Source organism: Meleagris gallopavo, chromosome 1 (assembly GCF_905368555.1).
Source record: "Meleagris gallopavo chromosome 1, MGAL_WU_HG_1.1, whole genome shotgun sequence".
In the NCBI taxonomy this organism is placed as follows: Eukaryota; Metazoa; Chordata; class Aves; order Galliformes; family Phasianidae; genus Meleagris; species Meleagris gallopavo.
Window position 1 is genome coordinate 27,173,693 of NC_139404.1, and position 23,072 is coordinate 27,196,764.

General features: G+C 37.0%; 1 protein-coding gene across 3 annotated transcripts in view; it reads left to right on the plus strand.

Moving 5' to 3' along the window:
- IMMP2L (inner mitochondrial membrane peptidase subunit 2) overlaps positions 1-23,072 on the plus strand; it is a 474,009-nt gene that overhangs the window by 283,361 nt on the left and 167,576 nt on the right. The gene's annotated exons all lie outside the window — the stretch shown is intronic.

Below are 23,072 nucleotides of genomic sequence, written 5' to 3' on the forward strand. Positions count from 1 at the left end.
GATATACATTATCTTTACAAAGGAAAAGAAAAAGTGAGTTTTTACTAAGTTAATGAGATACTCGTGAGAAAATTTGTGTTAAGTATTTAATTATTTAATTTTGTTGTTGTTATTGTTATTTTGTTTTTGCTTTTTTGCTTTTGGAAGAGCCTCTGATCAGGTAGTAGGTATGGGAATACTTGAAGACTACTGTAGATTTATTTTGAAATGCTCTCTTTGCATTGAAATTTTGTCATTAATTGCTGGGGCTGGCTTATTTGTATATTCTTTAGAGGCTAATGATTAAACAGATTCAAGGTGATTGACATCTGCAATGCATCTATGCTGATTGCAACATCTAGTTGGTACAATTTGCAGAAAAAATGTCCTGAAATATTGTGACACTTTGCTTCTTATAATATTGCTTGCTGCTAGTGTTTGCTACTTCATAACTGTATGCAGAGTAAGAAGTGGAAAGCGCTATTGTAATATTCCCACTGACTGGAAAAGGGGAAACATAACCCCCATTCTCAAGAAGTGAAAGATAGAAGATCCAGGGAACTACAGGCCAGTCAGTCTCACCTTTGCCTGGCAAGATCATGGAGCAGATACTCCTGAAGGCCCTACTAAGGCACGTGGAAAATAAAGATGAGGTGATTGGTAATCAGCAGGGCTTCACCAAGGGCCAGTCATGCCTGACAAACTTGGTGGCCTTTTATGATGGAGTTACAGCATCAGTGGATAAAAGAAGAGCAACTGACATCATCTACCTGAACTTGTGCAAAACGTTTGACACTGTCCTTTATGAAATCCTGGTTACCAAACTGGAGAAAAAATAATTTGGTTGGGGGACTGGTCGCTGGATAAGAGGTGGTTCCTCTGAGAGAGTTCCAATCAGTGGCTCGATTTCCAAGTGGAGAATGGTGATGAATGGTGTTCCTCAGGGATTTGTTCTGGGATCAGTGGTCTTTAACATCTTTGTAGGTGAAGTGGACAGTGGGATCAAGTGCATCCTCATCATGTTTGCAGATGACGCCAAACTGAGTGGTGAATTTGACACAATAGAGGGATAGCATGCCATCCAGAAGGGACCAGGACAGGCTTGTGAGATGGACCTGTGCCAACCTCATGAATTTCAATAAAGCCAAGTGCAAGGTCCTGCACCTGGGTCAGGGCAATCCCTGGAGAATGGCTTGAGAGCAGCCCTGAGGAGAAAGATTTGGGTGTATCAGTTGGTGAAAGACTCTGTATGAGCCGGCAGCATACACTTGCAGCCCAGAAGGCCAACCTTATCCTGGACTGCATCAAGGGAAGCGTGACCAGCAGGTAAAGGAAGGTGATTCTGCCCCTCTACTCTCCTCTCCTCACCCTTCAATATTTTTCTTCTTTAAATTTTGTTAAGTACTAAAGCAGATGCATTTAACCACTCTCTTGACTGCAGATCAAAAAACACTGATAAAACCACAACTAGTGTTTGAAAATCTTTGCATTTCTAGTCTCTGAAATTGAATCTCTTATTTAGGATTTTGCCATTTGTGCTGTTTGTTACTGAAAATACTTAGATGGAGATGAATGTTCCGTTCTTCGCTGTTTCTTTTGAATTTACTTCTCGATCTTGGTCAGTGGAAGGAGAATGCCAAGGACCTTAGGCCAGCAGGAGTAATATAATGCTAAAATAAGTACAAAGTTGTCCTCTTTGACTGGGAATCCCTGGAGAAAGGTTATTTCAGCCACTTTTCTCTACTATCTTTTAGTGATTGCAAGTTTCATCTCCCTGGGACAACCTGTATGAAAAATTCCTTATAAAAGTCTGAGACTCAAGTGGTCTAATTAAAAACAGGATTTATTAACAGCACAGGAGCAAGCTCAAGATTAGAAGAAATGTTTTGCATAGCATATCTTACCTGACATTCTGCAAAGCACATGTTGATAGATCTCCCCAAGGTTTAGTTACAGTGAATAAAAATACGTTACATTTATAGAATTTTTTTTTCCTCTTTTATTTTAGCTGTTTATTTGAAGAAATTTTTCCTTTCTGAGGACTCAAGCTTTCTCTTCTTTATATGTCCTCAGTCCTTCACATTTTTGACCCTTGTCTGTTATTAAAGATTCATCTTAAAATTACTGTACCAAGTTACTGTTCAAGTATTTATACCGTGCAAAGCCGGATCACTCTGTTCCCAATGACATAATTCAGCACCCCTTAGAGACTCTTGTTCAAAGCAATTAAACAGCAGTTATGAATGGGCATCTGGTCACGTCCACAGTCTGGATTATATGCAAACCCCACTTATAACTTCTGCCAACTGAGTGGTCAGTGAGCAAGGCAATGATTTAATACAGACAACAGTGCTGATCAGTCCCTTTCAGATAAATGATACTGGTTTTGATGGTATTATTCACTATTGCCAGTAGGACTGTGCCAGCAAAATGTCACTGAAAATAACATTTCCTTAAGAGTTGTCACTATTTTATGCATTCCAGGAGTTAGGTAAATACATCCAGATACAGTGGGTTTTAAAAGAACCTTTAAATATTTTCTTCTGATTTCCTAGTTCTTTGAATTTGAATTCAGGAAGAAAACAAGCAAAGAGAAGTATCTCTGATTGAGATATGTTTAAGTCATCTGTCGTATGTAAAGCAAGTTAACATTTATTTGCCCTTCTTCACATAACAATCTAAAATATGCTTAGTATTTACATGCAGTTCTCTTACACCTTAGCTCAGTATTTGATTATTGATGAGGTCATCTCAATGACCAGCCAATGCTACAGGCTTGGGGCAGAGTGGCTGGAAGACTGTGTAGAGGAAATGGACCTGGGGGTATTGATTGATGCTCGGCTGAGCATGAGCCAGCAGCGTGCCTGGGTGGCCAAGAAGGCCACTGGCATCCTGGCTTGCATCAGAAACAGCGCTGCCAGCAGGAACAGGGAAGTGATTGTCCCCCTGTACTCAGCTCTGGTGAGGCCGCACTTTGAGTACTGTGTCCAGTTTTGGGCCCCTCACTGCAAGAAAGACATTGAGGCCCTGGAGCGGGTTCAAAGAAGGGCAGCAAAACTGGTGATGGGTCTGGAGCACAGGCCTTATGAGGAGTGGCTGAAGGAGCTGAGAATGTTCAGCCTGGTGAGGAAGAGGCTCAGGGGAGACCTTACTGCTCTCTATAACTACCTGAAGGGAGGTTGTAGTGAGCTGGGGCTCAGCCTCTTCTCTCTTGTAACTGGTGATAGGACTAGAGGGAATGGCTTCAAGCTGCGCCAGGGGAAATTCAGGCTGGACGTTAGGAAATGCTACTTCTCTGAAAGAGTGGTCAGGTGCTGGAATGGGCTGCCCAGGGAGGTGGTGGAGTCACTGACCCTGGAGGTGTTCAAGGATTGTTTGGATCTTGTGTTGAGGAATATGGTTTAATGAGGACTATTGGTGATAAGTGGATGGTTGGACTGGATGATCTTGTAGGTCTTTTCCAACCTTGGTGATTCTATGATTCTGTGATTCTGTAACATGGAATAAATAAAGAAAATAGTGAAGAATCCAGTTGTAGAAATATTGCCAGATCAACCCTGTGCTCTTTGGGCTGGGGTGGACAACAGCAGGAGCAGTCTTAAGGAAGAGGAAAGAAACTGAGCTTAGTGAGATTCATATTATTGCTGTTTTTCTCAAGCAAGCCTACAAAAAGTAAGAGACCACTGGTTTTATTCTCATGTATCCAGTTGAATAGCCCTGGGCTATAATTAAGGCAGAAACAGAGATATGATATGTTCTAACTGTATACTCAGTATTGTGCTTTTTGCATTCTGCCCTGTGTAACTCTCTGTAAGCATGATTGGCTGAGACTAGAACTGATACCAATTTGATACCAAATATATGTTCCAAAGATAGGAACTCATGATATTAGAATTCTGATTGTTGTGAGAATATTTTTAAATAGTACTCTGTCACTTTTTCTTCCAGTAAAGACATTATGATGTCTTTCTTTCTTTTATTTGTTGGGTGCATGATTGTAATTGCCTCACCAAGCTCCAAGATACACCTAAGCCTTGTTTTACTGAACTTTTTGTTCTCTGTCTTAAGGTACCTCTTGATTGAAATTTCTTAGTTATTAATGTGTAAATAAGTGATTTTTCTGTAATTGTTTCTACAATGAACTGCTTTCAGCCCGTTAATTTAATCTAAGTTGCTTTTTTTTTTTCCTTCTTTATCTACTTGTAATGGCATTTAAGGGCAAACAGGTTGATTCTTCTGCCAGTAGTACTTCCCAGTGTGATAACAGGGAAGAAAACAAACTGTTTTTTCAGGATTAGATGCAGATTTTTTTTAAATAATATGCAGTGTTAGACATGGCAGCACAACAGAGTTGGGAGCTCTTAAATGAAAACAAAAAAAAGAATTTAAATTGTTTACTTCAAACAGGCATAGGAAGAGGAAGGAGAGATAAAAGGGGCTTACATGATATGAAAGACCAAGAACAGTATATTGTACATCAAGCCAATGAGTTTGGAATATAATATTGTATATATTGAGCTTACAAAGTTATATGCTCCGTCACAGAGCTAATTTGAAGGTACTTAGTGTCAACGGACAGCTTTCACGCATGTAGGTGAAGTTAAACCAAACCTATGTAAAAGATATCTATGCTGCTACAAATAGGAAAGTCATATGTTATATCCAGGGAACACCCACGCTGAATGGAAATAAATGGCTATTTAAGGCCATGCCTCAAAAAGAATTGACACTGATCTTAGTGACGCTTATATTGAAATCAGTTTAGTTATATCAGTGCAAGTTTCTCTGTGTACTCATTTGAATCTGTTCCAACTGATCACAGAATCACGGTATCACAGAATGGCCTGGGTTGGAAGGGACCTCAAGGATCATGAATCTCCAGCCCTCCCCCACCGCAGGCAGGGCCATCATCTATACTGATCTATACCTGATCTATATCCAACTGATCTGTATCAAAGGTGTTTAACAACATGTCGAATTGCCTGACTGGTGTGATTTATCTGTAGAAAACTCAGTATGATTGTGTATATACAGTTGGGTAGTTACAAACAAGTAAGTCATATTTCTCTAAGAAGGGTGTTGTGTAGAAGCCTGGAAAATAATGCTGAGAGGATAGAGGGAGTGTAATACCGTTATACGTATGCTCACACGTGTTCATGTTAACTGATTACAGACTTGTAATTCAGGTGTTATGTGTTCTCTACATAGCCTGTTAAGGCACTGTGCAGGTTCCTGCAGAGGATAATTCAGATTGCCTACACCAGGTGTTGAAGAATCTGACAGTGAGGTAGTATCCCTGTAGGTCTAGTTGTCACTTATCAAAAAGTGGTACAAAATGTCTCATTTTGTGTTCACTGTCATTCATGCAGTTTTCATGAACTCTTACATATTTTAGTGAATGTTCAGGTAGTGTGGTCAGTGAAGAATTATGAAGTATTCATGAATATACATGCATATTTAATAACTATTCCCAAGGGAGTCTCACTGTTCTGGTAATTTAGTGTTTCACATTCCACCTCCTGTACTTGTGAAAAAATTGTGTCAGATTGGGCAGGCAGAGAGACTGCACAAAATATTACTCCGGAGGCTGGATGGTTGCTTGGTGTCTCAAACATAGCAACATGCACACTTCTCTCTGAACAGTACATAGTCAAAAATTCATTAGACTTTTTCTACAGGAGACATTTTTGTATTCTGTCATCAACCTAGTAACTACCTTCTACTGTTTCTCCCACAGAAGATGTGGGAGTATCTGATCTCTGGAGTATCTGTTTTGTGCTAAATACCTGTGTAATCTGACCAAAATGCTACTTTAGTCAGTCCAAGCATGCTTCTTTCAGGCCAAGAAGTGATTTTTCCATGATATAAAGACAACCTGTTGCCCTGACATTGTCACTGTTTTTGATTTAATGAGAAGACTAGGAAGTAATCTTAAATGCTCGTTGGCACCAATTTTGAGTTTAGGTACTCTTGCAATTTACGATAAATTAAAGATGCTTTCCGAGCATGGGCAGATGAAGGGAATGCAAAGGTAATGTACGTTTCAGCTTTCTCATGTTTTAGCCTACGCTTCCTGCAAGTAAGTATGCAAATACCTACCGGTTGTTGTGGTGGGCTTATTGTAATAATCCATCAGAATCACTTGTCTCCAAGATGTTTCAGTATAAGAGCATTTTATCAGTACATACTTGAAAACATTATTCTACCTAGAAAAATTTTGTTCATTAAAACAGCTTTTTAGCAGTTGGATCTATTTTCTGTAATTACTTATCCAACAATGTTTAGGCTCCAATGGGAGACTTGCTGTGCTGGATAAACCTTTAAGAAAAATGACAGTGTGCCTTCAAATGGTACCTTGGAGAACATGTCTTTGAAACGTGGATGAGAAATATTTTGTTTTCCTTTCCATTTGCTGTCCAAAATAGATAAGAAATGGACTAAAACATTACTGTTGATCATATTAAGTGTTTGGGAAGCTTAATCATGAATGCGTATTAGAAAAACGTAATATCAGAAGTAGAATTCCACATTTAACACTCTATTTTTCAATATTTTTCTGTCAAGTGTGAGATTGAGAAAGAGGGAGAGAAATAAGACTAATATATTTTTCTTTTGAATGATGTGCTCATTACTGGGACAAAAAATCCTCTTTTTTTTTTTTTCTTCCCCCCTAAAGAAGCACATATGGCAGAAGGAAGCAAATAAATCTGGTTCCTTTTTGTAGAACGGAACTGGATGTGGAAAGCTTATGTTAGAGTGTAAGAGCTCTGCAGCCTTTTGCATTAGGGACATATGCTTGAAGGAGTTCCATCTGTACTGCTGTGCAGGCGTGTTATTGGGGCTCTGCGACTGCACTGGGCAGGAGCCAAGGCTGCTGCTGCTGTCAGTGATGCCAGCCACCTCCCAGCTAGAGCCTGGAGTGAGTCAGGGTTCTCCACCGTACTGAGTGTGCCTTTGCCAAGCCAGCTTTCTTCACGATGATGTCCACACTGTGTCCACAGATGATTTTTGAAATTTGTCCTCAGACGCTATTTGGAAAAAAACCTTAATGCCTATTCTTGGGCTGAGACCCAGTGTCTCTCAGGAGTATATTTTTATGGGTAAATTATGAACCCCTTCATAGCAGAGAATTTTGGTATTAAAAAATTTTAATTTGAATCTCAGAACAGAGTTGTTAGCTACTATGCAGCTGTAATATGTTATCTAGGTGAATAGCATGCACAATGCAAGGCTTTCCACTTAAGTGCCAGGTAAATGGGAAGCAGGAACATTTCTTATTATTATTCTTGAACTTCCCTGGCCTTAATCCAGTGTACTTAGCATAACATGATTAGCACTTTATTTTAATACAGAAGTAGTGGACTCTGGGTGAATAGAAAACAGCAGTTCAAAATAGAAAATTCTAAACTACATAAAGTAACTGCCATTCATTGGCTGTAATTGTCTTTGGTCAAGGGCCTTTTGAGATAGTTCAACTCAAATTCAAAGCACACAGCTGTTGATTAAATATAATCTTTCAGTCACAGGGAAAAGAAGGTTTATGTTCCTTGTTGCCAGGTCATCCTGCTTTTATTTAATTTTCTTTTCACTTTTCTTGTACATGCTGTTGCTGTATAACTTGACCAATTGTTGTAGCAGAGCAGTTATAATAACATAGGAAAAGAAATTCAAACATATTTGCATGTAAACTGCAGAAGTGACCAGTTTTATTTTGGCTGTTTCCCCACTGTTTTCCAGGCGTTGATAACATACTTCTGTTTATTATCAGAACTGCCACAGCTGAGGATGGTATGGATTGTCTTTACCACAGTATTGTAATAGTATGAGCTTGCTCTTTCAGTGTGGTGAAATAGATGTTTTCACTTCTGCCTTAAAATAATAGCATTTGGTGCGTTGAAGGTTACAATGTAAGCAAACCCTCTTTTTACAAACCTTCACTGCATGGAAATATTTCCTTCTTCCCAGATCAGTATTGTTACCCTTTTGTGTGCCGCAGTTTCTGTCCTATGCCAGTCTTAATGCCAATAATTATGATTTTTCATAAGGCCAAAGTCATCCTTCAGTGCTGATCTCTTGCTGAAGACTCAGCAGCCTACCATTTCATAGTTACAATCTGTTCTACTCAGTGCAATGTGCTGCTTAGTTCAATCATGTTCTTCAAGCAGAGTCATGGGGACTGCCTCCAACTGTGTAACACAGGTGCGCACCCCAGCCACATCCCTCTTCTATTTTAGTAGAGATATCATGTCCTGATTTCATTGGAAAGGAGACTTGGGTGCCTGTGCCAGAAAGGACATCTGTGTGTCACCTGTGTAGATGATCAGGAGACCATAACATTGCAGAGAGCACATCTCTCACTCTAGATGTTGTGGTCAGAATATCAGAAGACATAATAAGCATCCCAAATATACCCATCTCTGTGTCTGTTATCAGGGTTCAAATACTGGAAGGAGGAAATACGCGTATATGTCTACAGCTATTGTGTAGGCCGGAAAGATTGTTTCCCTGCCTGATTTCAGAAAAAAGAAAACAGATTTATATGGTCAAAGATACCCTCAATTCCTGTATTTATAGTTCTTTATTGGAGAAGGCATAGCTAGTTTGCCTTGAGGCAGAAAGCATTTTCCCAATGGTGTCTTTAAATAAAAGGCAGAGTATCCTCTTCTTGCTTCAGTAGTACTAAAACATTTGTTTTTGTAGTGTCCACAAAAAAAAATGTATGTGCATTTCCTTTGTGTTTGTGTTGGGGTGAAAGTGGTATTAATCACTGTTCAGTTTTCCTTTCAGAGCTTCCATAGTCAAATAATCCTAGCTTTAACTGAGATTACAAGCCCTCGAGCAAGGAAAAGTCTTTGTTTTTTGTGCTGAGTGATTTCTTAAGTGCTGATAAAATTTACAGTAAGGACTCACTTGACATTACACAAAACAAATGGATTGTGGGAGTTATGTTGTCCTATCAAGACAAGAAAGGAGTGATTAATTGGATGTATGTCATTCAAATACAGAAAATTAGATGACTGGGAAGACTGAGAATTAGAAAGGGTGTGTCAGAGTATAAGAAGTAAAATGATTTTGTCTTTAGAATAATACTGAAGAGGTCAAGATATGTAAGTACTGTAAAGATACCAAAATGATAAAACACAGACGTGATAGAAACCAAACTTTAATAATTTACTTTCAAGCTCTCTCTCATGAATAAGATTTCTGCTATTTTAGTCCTACGAAGTGTTTGATATGTCTTGGGAACACTGCAATTAAAGTCAAGCAAAACATTCAATCACCAACTGTGATGCTCTTATAAGTTATTATTAAGAATTTAAAACAACACTTATTGATAAATGAGAGGAAAAAGTCCACCAATTTTGACCTTGTGAGATTTAAAATTACTTGTCATCTCTTGTTTGGCTTAACACTTATATGAGCTGGTTTTCATGATTCATCAGCTTTTCAGGTGGTAATCTCTTTGCATGCTTACAGCAAATTTCTAATTTCTTTTGTTTTTTTTCCTTTTCCCTTTCTACTTTTCCCTTTCCATCTTCTTTTATTTCCATTTCCCTCTCCTTTTTTTCTTTCCCTCTCCCTCTTTTTCTTTTTAATTCTTATGTGAGACTCTAAAAGTAAATTTAAGCTTGGAGTAGTAAATATTTTATTTCAAATGTAGGTTATTTGGCTTATATTTCTTTGAGATTTAATGGAAATTTTACATAATCCTGAGCAATTTATGCTTTCATATAACAGTTTGCCATCTCCTGAGAAAATCATAGGGAAACTCTGAAATGCAGTATTCATTATCTCTGTGTCTACATATGTCTTAATACAGAATGCACAAGTTTGCTGAACACTGTTAGTAGTAGTGGAGTATATCTCTCAGTTCACACTGTATTTTTGCTCAGTGCAGCTGAAAATCTGCCAAAAGAGGGCAATTGAGTATTTACCTAAGCTAGAGATGTCTTCCAGCAAGGTTAGATCAGTATAATTTTTCTCTTAGCAAAGGAACTGTGTTAAGAGCTGATCAATGATAATGTTTGTTACTTTTTGTTTTTTTGATAATTGTAATTCAGAAGCCCATTTGGAAATCTCTGAAGGTTATAAAAGCAGATAAGCCAGATAAGCTGACTTCTTAGATCTGAGAGCTAGTTGGTTCTATGACTTCATGATTATTTAGAGAAAGCAGGTATGTGATAAAGAACCGATAATTTAAGCATAGTTAAGTGTTGAGTCTACCATGTCAAAGAAAAAGTCCTGCAAGTCCTCTTCAAGATGTGTTCATAAATAGAAGAATCATTCTGGAAACAATTCGAATGCTGTCTTCACTGGAGTTTCTTTACTTTTATATTTCATGCTGCTAAAATTATTGCATCGCTATGATTCTGTGGAGTAATATCATGCTTTATCTATATTTCTTAAAGCTTTGGAAATAGCAGTTGATATGTGGATGAATCCTTTTTTATATCATCTTTTATTTAAAATCAAGACATGCTTGCTGAAATTTAAATAGGGTGATTTTATTTTAATTTCACATAGGTGTTCACTTAGAAATACATAGAATTGTATGAAGAAGAGAGCTTAAGTGTTCCTTGTTAGTTTTGTGACTATGATCTGTAGAACTAAGCAAGTGAAATAAATTGGCATTTCGATAACTGTCCAATGGACCATGGATTTACTAGTCTTTTGTTTGCAGCAATTTTGATCAAACAGTTGAAAAGGCTGTCTATTGTTTTATACTCTGATGCAAAGCAGTCTTGAAATAATTGCAGTTACCTTGATATGCTGAGGTTGGCTATTCACCTTCAATTTGTTACATTAGTTTGGTTGAAAGGGACAACTCAGACTGTGCACTTTAAGTAGCTATACATGCATTTTTTCATAATTTCTTTATGTATGTGAATGTAACATTTGTAAAAGAATGTTGTAATCACTGGAACATTGTAATCACTGTAGGCTATATTTCTCTATTCACAGCACTGCTAGTACTGGATTGTGTACATGGTGGCTTTGATCAGTTAGGTTCCTGCTTGAGGGCAATTTAGTTTTTGCTAATAATTTATTAGTAGGCTTTCTGATAACAGAGCAAAAAGCATTGAATATTTCTTTGTTATATGGAATTATTCTGGAGAAATTGTATGTGCAAACACCAACTTCGCTCCCTTATGCTATCTGTAGACAACTTCCAGCTAGTAATTACTTGCCAAAGCTACCACGGTGCATGAACACGTTGTTCCATTGTCATTGTGGGATTTATGCTTTTGTAACCCTTGTATGACTGTAGCGAGGGAATAAAATTGCTGTCAGTTTACATATCACACAGTCTTAATTAAAATAGCCAATCCATTATAGCATCATTTCTTTTTTTTGTATGTGTCCCCATAGAACATATGCTACATTTTCTTCATCCTGGAAAGACAATGATGCTAATCAGAGCATATACCACTAGAAAAGAATGAGGATATAATCAGGAGTAGAGTTGAAAAAGGCACACTGACAAGCGTGGGTATATCGCTAGTTGACATTGATTAAAATATACAGTCTGTGTTGTGAGATTGATGTCTGCATATATTGCATTTGTATAATTCATGCCCTTTTCATTCAGATTGAAAACTGAAATGGCAGATGATGAAATATGGAAGTTTCAGAATAAATATTGAAAAATAACAACTTCAATATCCAGTCAAATTACGCTGTGGGTTGTAACACTAGAAAACAAACTGTTACCACCAAAGTCATTTTTGTATAAAATTTTCCTCTGTTAGACTCTTAAAAAGCATTTTAAAAAATTATTTTATTGCTTTCCTTTAATGAGGACCATGCCAACCATAAATGCTGACTTGCATGAAAACAAATAGAAATAATTTCTTATATAGGAATCATGGTAAACTCCCAGATATGCTCTTGCATATTTAAAAATGACTAAAAATGACCATTGGATATGATCCAATGGTGGAAGTAGTGGGTTAATTTGTTTTCACACGTTATATTACTGCATGGTATTTTTTATTTTTTTTCAGTTTTAGTTCTAAGTCTGGATCAGAAGAGCTGTTATCACAAAGCATACACTTTTCATTTTACTTAATTAAAAGAACAAAGGAGGAAAAAAGATATGTAGCTTATGCTACAAATGGTGAGTGTTTATTCTCTGGGGAGACTGATTTCAATGGGTACACAAGTATAATGGCTCATCAATGTTGATAAAAGTTTTGCAGTTTGCCAATGTGGTTAGATTACAGCAAGATACTATGGCTACATCTGTGACTTGCAGTATGTTCGTCTACTGTATCGTAAATTACTGGTGCCTAAAAATATCAGGGAACTGTACAGTGGTGACTCAGGAGTGACAGTTGGATCTACTTCATTATTTGTCTGTTTGCTACGTGAGATGCCAGCTGTATAAAACTTGCTTCCACTCCTTAGAATGGAGAATATTTAAGCTGATTTTCACTTATCTGAGAATCCAGCAGATGAACTACTATTTGATGAGATAACTGGATATTCTTCTTTAAGTTCCTGTCTGAATAGAGCATTTAGGCAAGCTAAAATTGTGCTCGTCAAGTAACGTGGTATCTGCATTTCCTGGAAAATGATGGGAATGAATGTAATTTAATACTGTCACAAAGTGTGTTGATCAGTAATGTACTGACATTTCCAGGGCAATAGTAGAAAGTTGTCTCCCTGTACATTTGGGAAAAGGACACTAAAATGGACTCTTTCATGAAAATCTATATACCACTTTCTCTTGCATTAACATCATATACTTAAAAAAAGTATTAAGCTTTATCCTATAATTAGCTAGGATCTTGTTTGTTTCTGTGTTTATTATTCATATCTGGGGACTCCTGTTGGATGGTTTATAGCGTTTGTCTAATCACAGACTGAGTTTATTCACGGTAACCTAATAGCCACCAGTTCTGTGTCAACATCTATCTTTGCAATACTTAAAGAGAGCAATTAATTAAAGAAAACAGCTTCTTTATACCTTTTCACTCCAGTGCTCTGCTCCTACTCATCACTATATAGTGAGAAAAACCATGTAGTCTTCTGTCTTTGCTTTGTCAGACAAACCAAATGCTCTTAGTCGCTTCTGTGAAATAGCATGTGACTCTTGATCTTGCTATTACCTCTTCCTCTTGTGTGTTCTGAATTGCTTCAGAATGGATCTGTGTATGATACTGCAGGAATACTTTCCAGTCTTTATTGTAAATAGGCTACAGGAAACTTTTTCACAGCTGCATCACAGTGATGCTTTGTAGTCACCTTAAATGACAGTTATGCCATGTTTTCTTCTTCTCTTGTGTATGTTTGGGACGTGTGTTTATTTTGCTTAGGTATGAGAGTAAGATTTTCAGTTCTTTGCTATGTTTTGTAAGATAAGAGAGTGGTCTCGTGTATAATTTATAAATTGTAATAAAAAAACCTGCATAAAGATGTAAATGCAAACAAATTGGTGGTTACTGATGAATTTTTAAAAGCAACTCTTTTATTATTGTGTATATTATTAAGTGCATCTTTTTCGCAGCACAGGCTTTTAATATTATTATTTTTTTCTATTGAAATATACTTAACAGCACAACCGTAAGACTTTTTTTTTGTTGTTGAAAGAGTCTGTTAAAATAAAATAAAGAACATAAATTGTCTGTTTTGTTGTAGGCTTTTGCTTTTATATGAATTGATATTTTTTTAGTGTTCTGGATCTTGCCTCCATCAAAAAATGTAGTTCCTCTCTTTTTTCATTCACATCTATAGAAGCTAAAGGCACAACAATATGATTAAAACTACTAACTGAACAATTGGGGCTAAATTGCCAGACATGATGAGGTTGTTTTAATACTGGATGTAATGGTAGAGAGATTTTATTTCTTAATCCTTATGCATGTGAAAGAATATATTTTAATACTAGGGATGTTGTGTTGTGTAGCAGTGATGCAGTGCACGGATGAATTTCAGCACTGATTTTTAATTTTTCTTCAGTGTTTCTTGCTTGCAAACCACAACATTTTGAATTTGCACTGAGAGAATAGATTCTTTAATTTACCTTACCTATTCTTTAATTTTACTTACTATTTACCTGACTTCTACTGGACAGTTGTTTTTACATTCTAATTGTTTTTACATTGGTGGTACGGAGTCTGGCTGGAGACCTGTAACCAGTGGTATACCCCAGGGGTCTGTGCTGGGTCCGGTCTTGTTCAACATCTTCATCAGTCACCTTGATGAGGGGATAGTGGCCACCCTCAGCAAGTTTGCTGATGATATGAAGTTGGGAGGATTGGCTGACACGCCTGAAGGCTGTGCTGCCATTCAGCGAGACCTGGACAGGCTGGAGAGCTGGGCAGTAAGAAACCGGATGAGGTTCAACAAAAGCAAGTGTAGGGTCTTACACCTAGGGAGGAATAATTGCGTGCACCAATACAGGCTGGGGGATGAGCTGTGGAGAGGAGCTCTGCAGAGAGGGACCTGGGCGTCCTGGTGGATGACAGGTTGGCCATGAGCCAGCAGTGTGCCCTCGTGGCCAAAAAGGCCAATGGCATTCTGGGGTGCATTAAGAAGAGCGTGTCCAGCAGGTCGAGGGAGGTGATCCTCCCCCTCTACTCTGCCCTGGTAAGGCCTCATCTGTGTCCAGTTCTGGGCTCCCCAGTTCAAAAAAGACAGGGATTTCTTGGAAAGAGTCCAGCGGAGGGCCACAAAGATGGTGAAGGGCCTGGAGCATCTCCCCTATGAAGAAAGGCTAAGTGAACTGGGTCTGTTTAGCCTTGAGGAAAGACGAGTGAGAGGGGACCTGATCCAGGTTTATAAATATCTGAGGTGTGGCGGCCATAGCGGTAAGGCCAGTCTCTTTTCAGTGGTACGTGGAGACAGGACAAGGGGAAACGGACATAAGCTGCAGCATAGGAAGTTTCACATGAATGTGTGTAAGAACTTCTTCACGATGAGGGTGACGGAGCACTGGAACAGGCTGCCCAGGGAGGTTGTGGAGTCTCCTTCTCTGGAGATATTCAAGTCTCGCCTGGACGCCTACCTGTGCGACCTGGTGTAGGGAGCCTGCTTTGGCAGGGGGGTTGGTCTCGATGATCTCTAGAGGTCCCTTCCAACCCCTACAATTCTGTGATTCTGTGATTCTGTGAAGGTGGTGACTGCAATGTAAAAGATAAGCCACATTCTGGTTGGCCATGCAGATTTTTACAAGCACAGCATGCAGGTTTTTGTTTATCACTGGTGAAAAAATCATAGTTAATAAGTGGTTAAAAAATAGGCTTTTGTAGCTCAGAATTGTGTACCCTAGGGTTTAAGAAATGATATGAATGTCACTTCAGTATCCTTAACATGTTGAATGTGTTATTTTTCATATATGAGGACTATATCTGGTCCTGCTGCAGGAAGGACCGCATATAGTTCTGCAGGAGTTTCCCTCTCCTGGCATACCCAGTAGATTTTAGATAGGAAAGATCTTTGAGATGACCAGAATCCTACGTAACAGCTGTTTTTTTTTTGCCTGCAGTCCATTCGTTTAATGGTACCTACATGCTGTATTGAAAGCATGTAATTCTTGCATCTCTGATCATATATCTATAAAATGTAGAGTAATAGTTTGCTTGATGTGATACAGCAGGGATAGTGCTGACATCATCTAAGAGATGAATTAAAAGAATAATTTTTGTAGCAGCATTCTGAGTGGTTCTGAGTGGAACAAGATTGCATTTGCTAAGGGCAGAGAAACTGATGTTGCAGCAAATGAGACTTATGATGCTGACTGTGCATTCGGGAGCTTTAAATGCGTGGATTTCCAGAGATAACAAAAATAAAGAGGAGAAAAAAAAATCTCTTTCAAATGAGAAGATTTTTGATGGAGAAGCTCAAATGTAATCCTAGTCAGAGGTGAAGGAAGTAATAAGAAGATGTTGAAGCAAGCAAACAGGGCAGAGCAAAAAGCAGGAGCTGTGTTTTGATAAGATCAAATGTAAACTTCTTGGGGGGATGTAGGGAATTTTAGGAAGAGGAAATGACAAATACATAGGGAGATTAGGAAGAGGATGATTCATTAATATAGAAATGGGAAAGAAAATATGTAATCAGAACTGAAAACAAGAGAGAACTGATAGTCGACAGCTGAATATAAGGACATGACAGAGATAGAGGAGAAAAAGAGAGAAGCTGTGTGAGTCCTGAAGGAAGAGGTAATGGAGGCAAGAACTGATGGCTTTACAGATCCTCCTTTTAGCCAAGAGACCTCTGTAAGCTAAAGTGAGTAAAGAGGTTGCATCAAAGAGAAAGATCCAGGTATCTGGAATAGGCAGGAATTCTGAAAAAAAGAAAATAGATATATGGAGGCTTTGAGTAGCTGTCAGTTGGTACAATCAGAATGGAGATACTGTCAAGAGCAGACTTACGGGAGCAAGAATGTGTTTGGAAGAGCACGTACATTGCTCTGTGTGTTCTGACAGATTAAGAAAATAAATTAGCATGAAGGGCATTAGAAAAAGTAGTGGAAATTGTAGAATTGTTAAGGTAAGTTATGGAAAAGTGAGAGAGTATAAAGGAGAAAGTGAAAGCAAGATGAGTCACAGCAAAGGAGTCTGATTAGTGATGTTGCTGAGTGATTATGTCTCCTGTTGTTCACCAATAAAACCATATGTCGTTAGAAGTTTCCATACAGCAGTGATATTTTATCACATTTTCAATCATGATTAAACATAATTATGTAAGATATTAAAATTGTGTGAGTTGAAAGGTACACATCATTTTCATTATGCCAGCCTTTCTCACTGCCTTATGAAGACTCAAAATACATTAAACACAACCTTCTTGAATCACGGAAGTAGTTGCTTTTCTTGAAGCTAATAGGTATTACTTCAAACCAGTTTGGGCAAATTCATTAAGAAGTTGAATCATTCTGTTTATATTTTTCCACTCTTGAAAATAAAGGGTAGTGTTTTTCATTTTAAGCAAACCCAATTTCAAAATTCTTGGCCATATAATTTGATTTTTTATTTTATTTTTACCTTTGGTCAGTATTATATATTCTTCTTTTGTATTCGCTTATGATAACATTACAAAAGCCTATGTAAGTAGATAGATTGAAAACTCAGTAAGGTGAAGCCATGCTGATCACATCGAAATGAGATGTGACCAACTAAATTTCTTTAAAAAACATCAGGGAAAATAACAGAAATATAGTTAAACCTGTAATCATCTCAAGTCAGGTTTATGCTTTGCAGAAGTTACAAACAAAAAATGCTACAAGTAGCCATCTTTTAATACATCTGTATTCTCCTTATGAGGGCTACAACCTAAATAGCACTACCAGAGTCAGCTTGTAAACTCATTTCTACTTTTGAGTACACTGATTCGACAGTTCTATCTTATGAAAGGCTTAATATTAAGTGGTAATCCTGTATCAGAATTGGAGTAGTTAAGTACTGCTATTGTGAAGTTTTACAGTTACTGTTTATTCTGGTGAGCAGTTCAGGTAACATGTGAAATTATATTAGTTAATATGGGGGGATTTTATTAATGATGAACATTCCTAAACAATCATAATTTGAGTGAATTTGAGCAGTACATGAGGAAAGCAAGAAGAATCACATTAATTATTTCTGTACATAACTATAATAATTATATGAAGGCTGCTCTGAAAGTAGTGCCTCCTATTTTTATTATGTTGGCTTACCATGCCAGAGACAGTTCTTGATACAGCAGTAGAGGTTAAACTTTCCCACCAATATCCCATTACATGTTGTCATGTGACAGATGGCAGCAGAGGGGCAGTCTGCCAAAACGGTGGTGGGTCGTTGAACTCCTCCATGCAGAAAGAATGGTACCCACTGACGTTCACTGGCACTTGGTGATGTTTATGGAGATCAATCTGTGTATGTGAGCACAGTGAGGTGGTGGGTGGTGCATTTCAGCAGTGGTGACAGTGACAATGGGTCACCTGCACTTGTGCAGATTTTATGAGCGTGGCATGCGGATGCTTGTTCATCACTGGTGAAAAAGCAAGGTGACTGTGAAAAAGTAGTGTTTTGTAGCTGGGAATTTGCACAGTCAAACAATGTTTTTGTGCTCTTTTTATCTGTTGTAATTTTCATGGAAATAGATAGGAGGCATTACTTTTGGAGTGAGCTGTGTGTATGCTGACTTTCACCCCAGCAGACCTGTGTTAAAAACAGTTCTGACAAAACCTGTTTGGACAATGGAATATCTTTACTCCCTTGAACAGCATGGTACTGCAGGGATGGTCTGTCTGATTTTGTCATGAAGATATGAATGTATTCACATGACAAAGCTAATATCCCTTCCACAGTATCTGTTCTTATAAATGGCTCATAGGAAAGACTGTTCACAATTGCAAGATTTAATCTATGTATATCTATGTATTAACCAGCTTCTGCAGGAGCTATAGTGTTTTAATTTTGTTAATTAAGACAGGATTCTGGGATTCTTTTACCTTTATCACTCTTGTAACCTGTGTAATAATTTTGTAGGTCAAATATCTGTATTCACTGTCATGGTTAATTTTCTCCTTATGTTTTACTTCTTTCTTAGCTGACAACTTACAAATGGTATTTAGGATTTAAACTTTCCTTCTTCTTTTTGCAAGTGAAAAATATAGAGATATTAAGGGAGCTTGAGAAAACTAATTTAAATTGTGTGGGAGTGAACACTTGAGTCATCAGTAGCCTGTTTTAATGAAGATGTTGCTGCTGTGCATATATATCACCACATTGTTTTTCACTTATTTTCGCCATAATAAATGCAAGACATAGAAAACATATCCAGAAATATCATACACTCTGTGGTGACAGACAGAAAAAAAGATTTTTTTTTCTTTTACTATTCTGTAATTCAGCATCACCAATATGATTAGTCCAGAGGCCTATCTTAAATGAATTATAGGAAATTAGATGTGAAAGATAAGAAATCATGTAAGTCTTTCAGACTTATACAGTGTTATTACAATAACAAAAATATAAAAAGAAACCACAAATAGTAAATATAGCCAATAAAGAAATACATGCTTAAGATGATCTCTCCAAGTAAGTGAAATGTACACTGGAACTGTGTCTTTAGTTACTGCTGTTGTGCATAGAAGTCCTTAAATGCTTTCCACAGGAATAGTGCTGCAATAAAAAGCAATCACATTTCTTTCAGGGTAGGACACTCTGTAAAAACAAACAAACAAACAAACAAAAAACCCAAAAAACATTGCTTTTTTTTTTTGGTTGTTTTAATGATAATGGTCACTCACTGCATTCGTTCAACTTTATCTGAAATATACAGTTCTTTTGACATCATTTCATTCAGAATTCTATCAGATTGCCTCTGTAATGTACCCATTCTCAGTGGCATCTAAATGGAAGTGAATTTCTTATACTGCCCTACCTGAATTTCACTAAGAAAACATATTTGCCCTTTTTGAGCAGAACAGAAAATATGATTTAATAAGTTCAATAATTTGAATTATGGACAGAATAGGCTAGCAGAGCTGACTGCTGTTTTCTTCAGTTGATGTTACATATATTGCACATTTAATTGGCAAAATATTTGCTAATGTTTTGTTTTGTTTTCCTTGAGAGGCTATTAATTTCTCCTTACTTCTTGTTAGCCATAGCACTTTCAACTGTTTTTTGAATTGTTTTGAAAATTTGTCCAATTAATTTTCACTGAATTAATTTAAAAAATTCACTCACTTCTCTTAGTGGATGTGGCCTGAAATGTATCATTCCATAGTCCTTTAGTTTATGTAGCATGTTTTATTTATATATTAATTAGTTACAGTGCAGAGATTCTTGCCCACGAATGGAAAAAAACAGTCATTTGTGGATAACAACAAGGTTAGGTTAAAGCTCAAGTAGCTACAAGTTGCTTATAATTATCTTTCATTTTATATTTCCTTTCTGATCCAATGAATATTCACCAAGGGAACGATAATTTTAACTAAGTGATTTGTAGCTGAATGTTAGCCAAATTGCTTTAACTCCGGGGACTGAATGCAAGTGACATACAAGGACAACAGTAATATATTCACTGTGAAGTTGGCAATCTGAATAAATACAAAAAGTAGTAGTGTGCTTGAATGTATCCTTAATCATAAATATCTTAATATTGGCTTTCCGAATTTTGATTCATTTGGGTGAACTTTCCATGTGAACAAATGCTCAAATGGTCTTATTAAAACTATTTAATGAATCTGCTGTCTACAGTGAAATTCTTGCCAAGACATTTAGAAGTGCAGTAAGCTAAAATAAAGGTGTAATGGTAGAAGTATTTTTCACAGAAAAATAAAATATTTGTTCTATTCACACTTCATTTTTAAAGGCCCAGGTGGTGACTGGTTACCTTAAAGATGCTTTACTGTGATATTTTGTTGGGTGACAATAAAACATCTGTGTTGTACTTAAAATGATAGTGAAGGAATAATTCCCCTGATTATTGCTAACTAGAAAATCTGTGGTATTAAATGCTATAACATATTGCTGTATTCTCATTCTGTTACCAAAATTAATCAGGCATCATTTGCTTGTCTGCAGATTGTTCAGGTAGATCCCCAGGAGTTCTAAAACTCTCTTTTTAAAAAGGCAGCAATTAAAACTATGTTTATTTCCTTTCAAAGAAGACTGCTTTGGGACTCAGCATTTATCTTAGTCAGAGTTTGTCTTGAAAATCACATTTCAGTTTTTGAATGGAAGTTAAATATCCTTGGAAACAAAGACTGTGCCATATTCTTTACAATTCACTAGTTGGTTGGTTAAATTGTAAAGCTCACACTGTGTTTGACATTCAGCTCATAAGTTACATTTTCATAGTTGTTTACACTCTGACAGTTACTACAGTCCTAAGGATTTAAAATGAGATTGACTGGCTTGGTCATGGCCTACCTTCATCAGGGGAAGTTCTACCATTTGTTTATGTGAGAGCTAAACTAAGAACTAAGCTACAGCTATTTTTTTTTCCTTTTTCTTCAGAAGCAAGCAAATTAACCCTGGCTTTTAGCGTTAAAATTGGAAACTTGATTGTTTGGATATAAAGAGACAGTACACTGTTCATACTGGTATTGTGCACATGTGATTTCATTTTTTTCTATCTTAATTGCTTAATGAGCAACAGATATCTGTGTTAGAAAACTGTTGATAAATAAGTAGATAGGCTTTGAGTAATATACTTTGTCAAGAAAAAAAAATAAGAACAGGAAAGGACCTTCTGCTGGTTTTTTTTTTTTTTTGGTTGTTTTGTTTTGTTATAGAAAACTAAATACTCAGTCATACTCTGTACACATGAGCTTCTACTTAATGCAGAGAGGATATAGTCTTACTAATGTTCATTTTTTGTCCACCTTAGGAGATGGTACATGTATTCTAACTGATAGGAAAGCTCTAGGAAGTGCCTTCCACCTGAGCGGAATCAGAACATACAACATTCGAGCTTTTTTACTTGAGTAGGTGTGTTTGTACTCTAGCTTGAATCTTGCTGTGAAGGCAGATTTCAAGAAAGAAGTCTGCCAAGTCTGAATCATTTCTGCTGCCTTTTGTACATGGGAAATGGGATAGGGTGTTCCTCAGCCCTTGGTGTCTGTGGGCCTCTGTGTCATCGTACCTGGAATACTTTACTGGAGCTCAGTCAGAGTTATTAGCACTTGCACTGTGAAAAATATACTGATCTGTGGAAACTGGCAAATCATTCCGACAGATGAGATTTTATAAAAACAGTGGTTAATTGGAGAAACCTTTGAAATTTCCATTTCAATGATACCTAATACAATGTTGACTCTTACTTGTACTAGATAATTTAATTTCTAAGTTTTAATGATGTGATTACTTCTTTAAGTATTTAAATATAGTTTGATATTCCCTTATTTTATAAAAAGTTGAAAATTGCAAATACCTTTATGTGATTTTTCAACTCTCAGAAAATTCAATATGCAGTTATGTATGCAAATAATAGGTTTGTGCAATACATGTGTGTACATCATCTATCAAGTCTGTTTATTCCTACGGGACTTGACTTCAGCAAGTATTATTCAAAGTGAGAAAATCTACTTAGAGCTGTCTCATTGGCTTCTGTAATCTATGAAATCGCTTGTGGCTGTAGTGGCCATTTATTCCTTCAGTAAACAGTGTAAAAATTTCACTTTTCCGCATTTAAGGGTAGAGATCCTCAATCCATATTTCTACCAAGTTGGAGAAAATAAACTTTACCCTACTTCACAGAAAAAAGTAAACTGAAATTAACTACTTAGAAACGGTAAGAGTAAGACTCTGAAGATTCCTTATTAATTACAGTTAAGAAAAAAATGTATAAACGCTTCCCAACTGTTGTCTGCAATTGGAGTCCTTTTAAGGTTTAATGAAGCAGTGTACTTGAAAATAGCAGGAATGTAGCTGGCTAAGCTACATTGGTTGGTAATCTGAGACTGAGTGTTGTTAATCTGTACACAAATGATGATGAACACAGAAGTATTGGTGCAGGATGCTATCAAGACCCAATCTTTTCCCTCCTATTACCATAATTATTATGCCTCATGACAGCCAAATAGGAAACCACACTTGGTAGATAACAGGCTCGTTTTTTCGTAAAGTTGATCATCAACTGAGTAAACCAAACCTTAAATTTACTTGAACTGATTTAAGCAAAGACTATGTGTATCTGAGTGCAGTCACTTAGAAGGAACTGAGTTATAACAATTTAAATAGTAATTGTACAGCTACTGATACTGCACATCTCATTGGTAATTAAAAGAAGTCTAATATTTTATTTCATGCTGCTTGAGTAGTTTCATGAATACCTTTAATCACTGACTTTAATCAGAATTGGTAGATTTTCATAATGTCTTCATAAACCATCTCAGCTGTAATCATTCAGCCATGCCAAAACTTTCTGGTTACTTAAAGCTAAAACTGTTAGTTCCTCTGTCTCTCTGTTCATCCACCCATTCCATCTTACAATTTAGAATACCTTAGTGTCCTACTCTTCCGCATCTTTAATTGTGTGGCATTTGGCATACGGTTCCTCATTGTCTAGCACAGGTGTCAACACTAGTGAAGTTTCCTCACTCGCTCTCAAAATTGGGATTTCCTTTCTTGCCCAGAGCTATTCATCTAACTTAC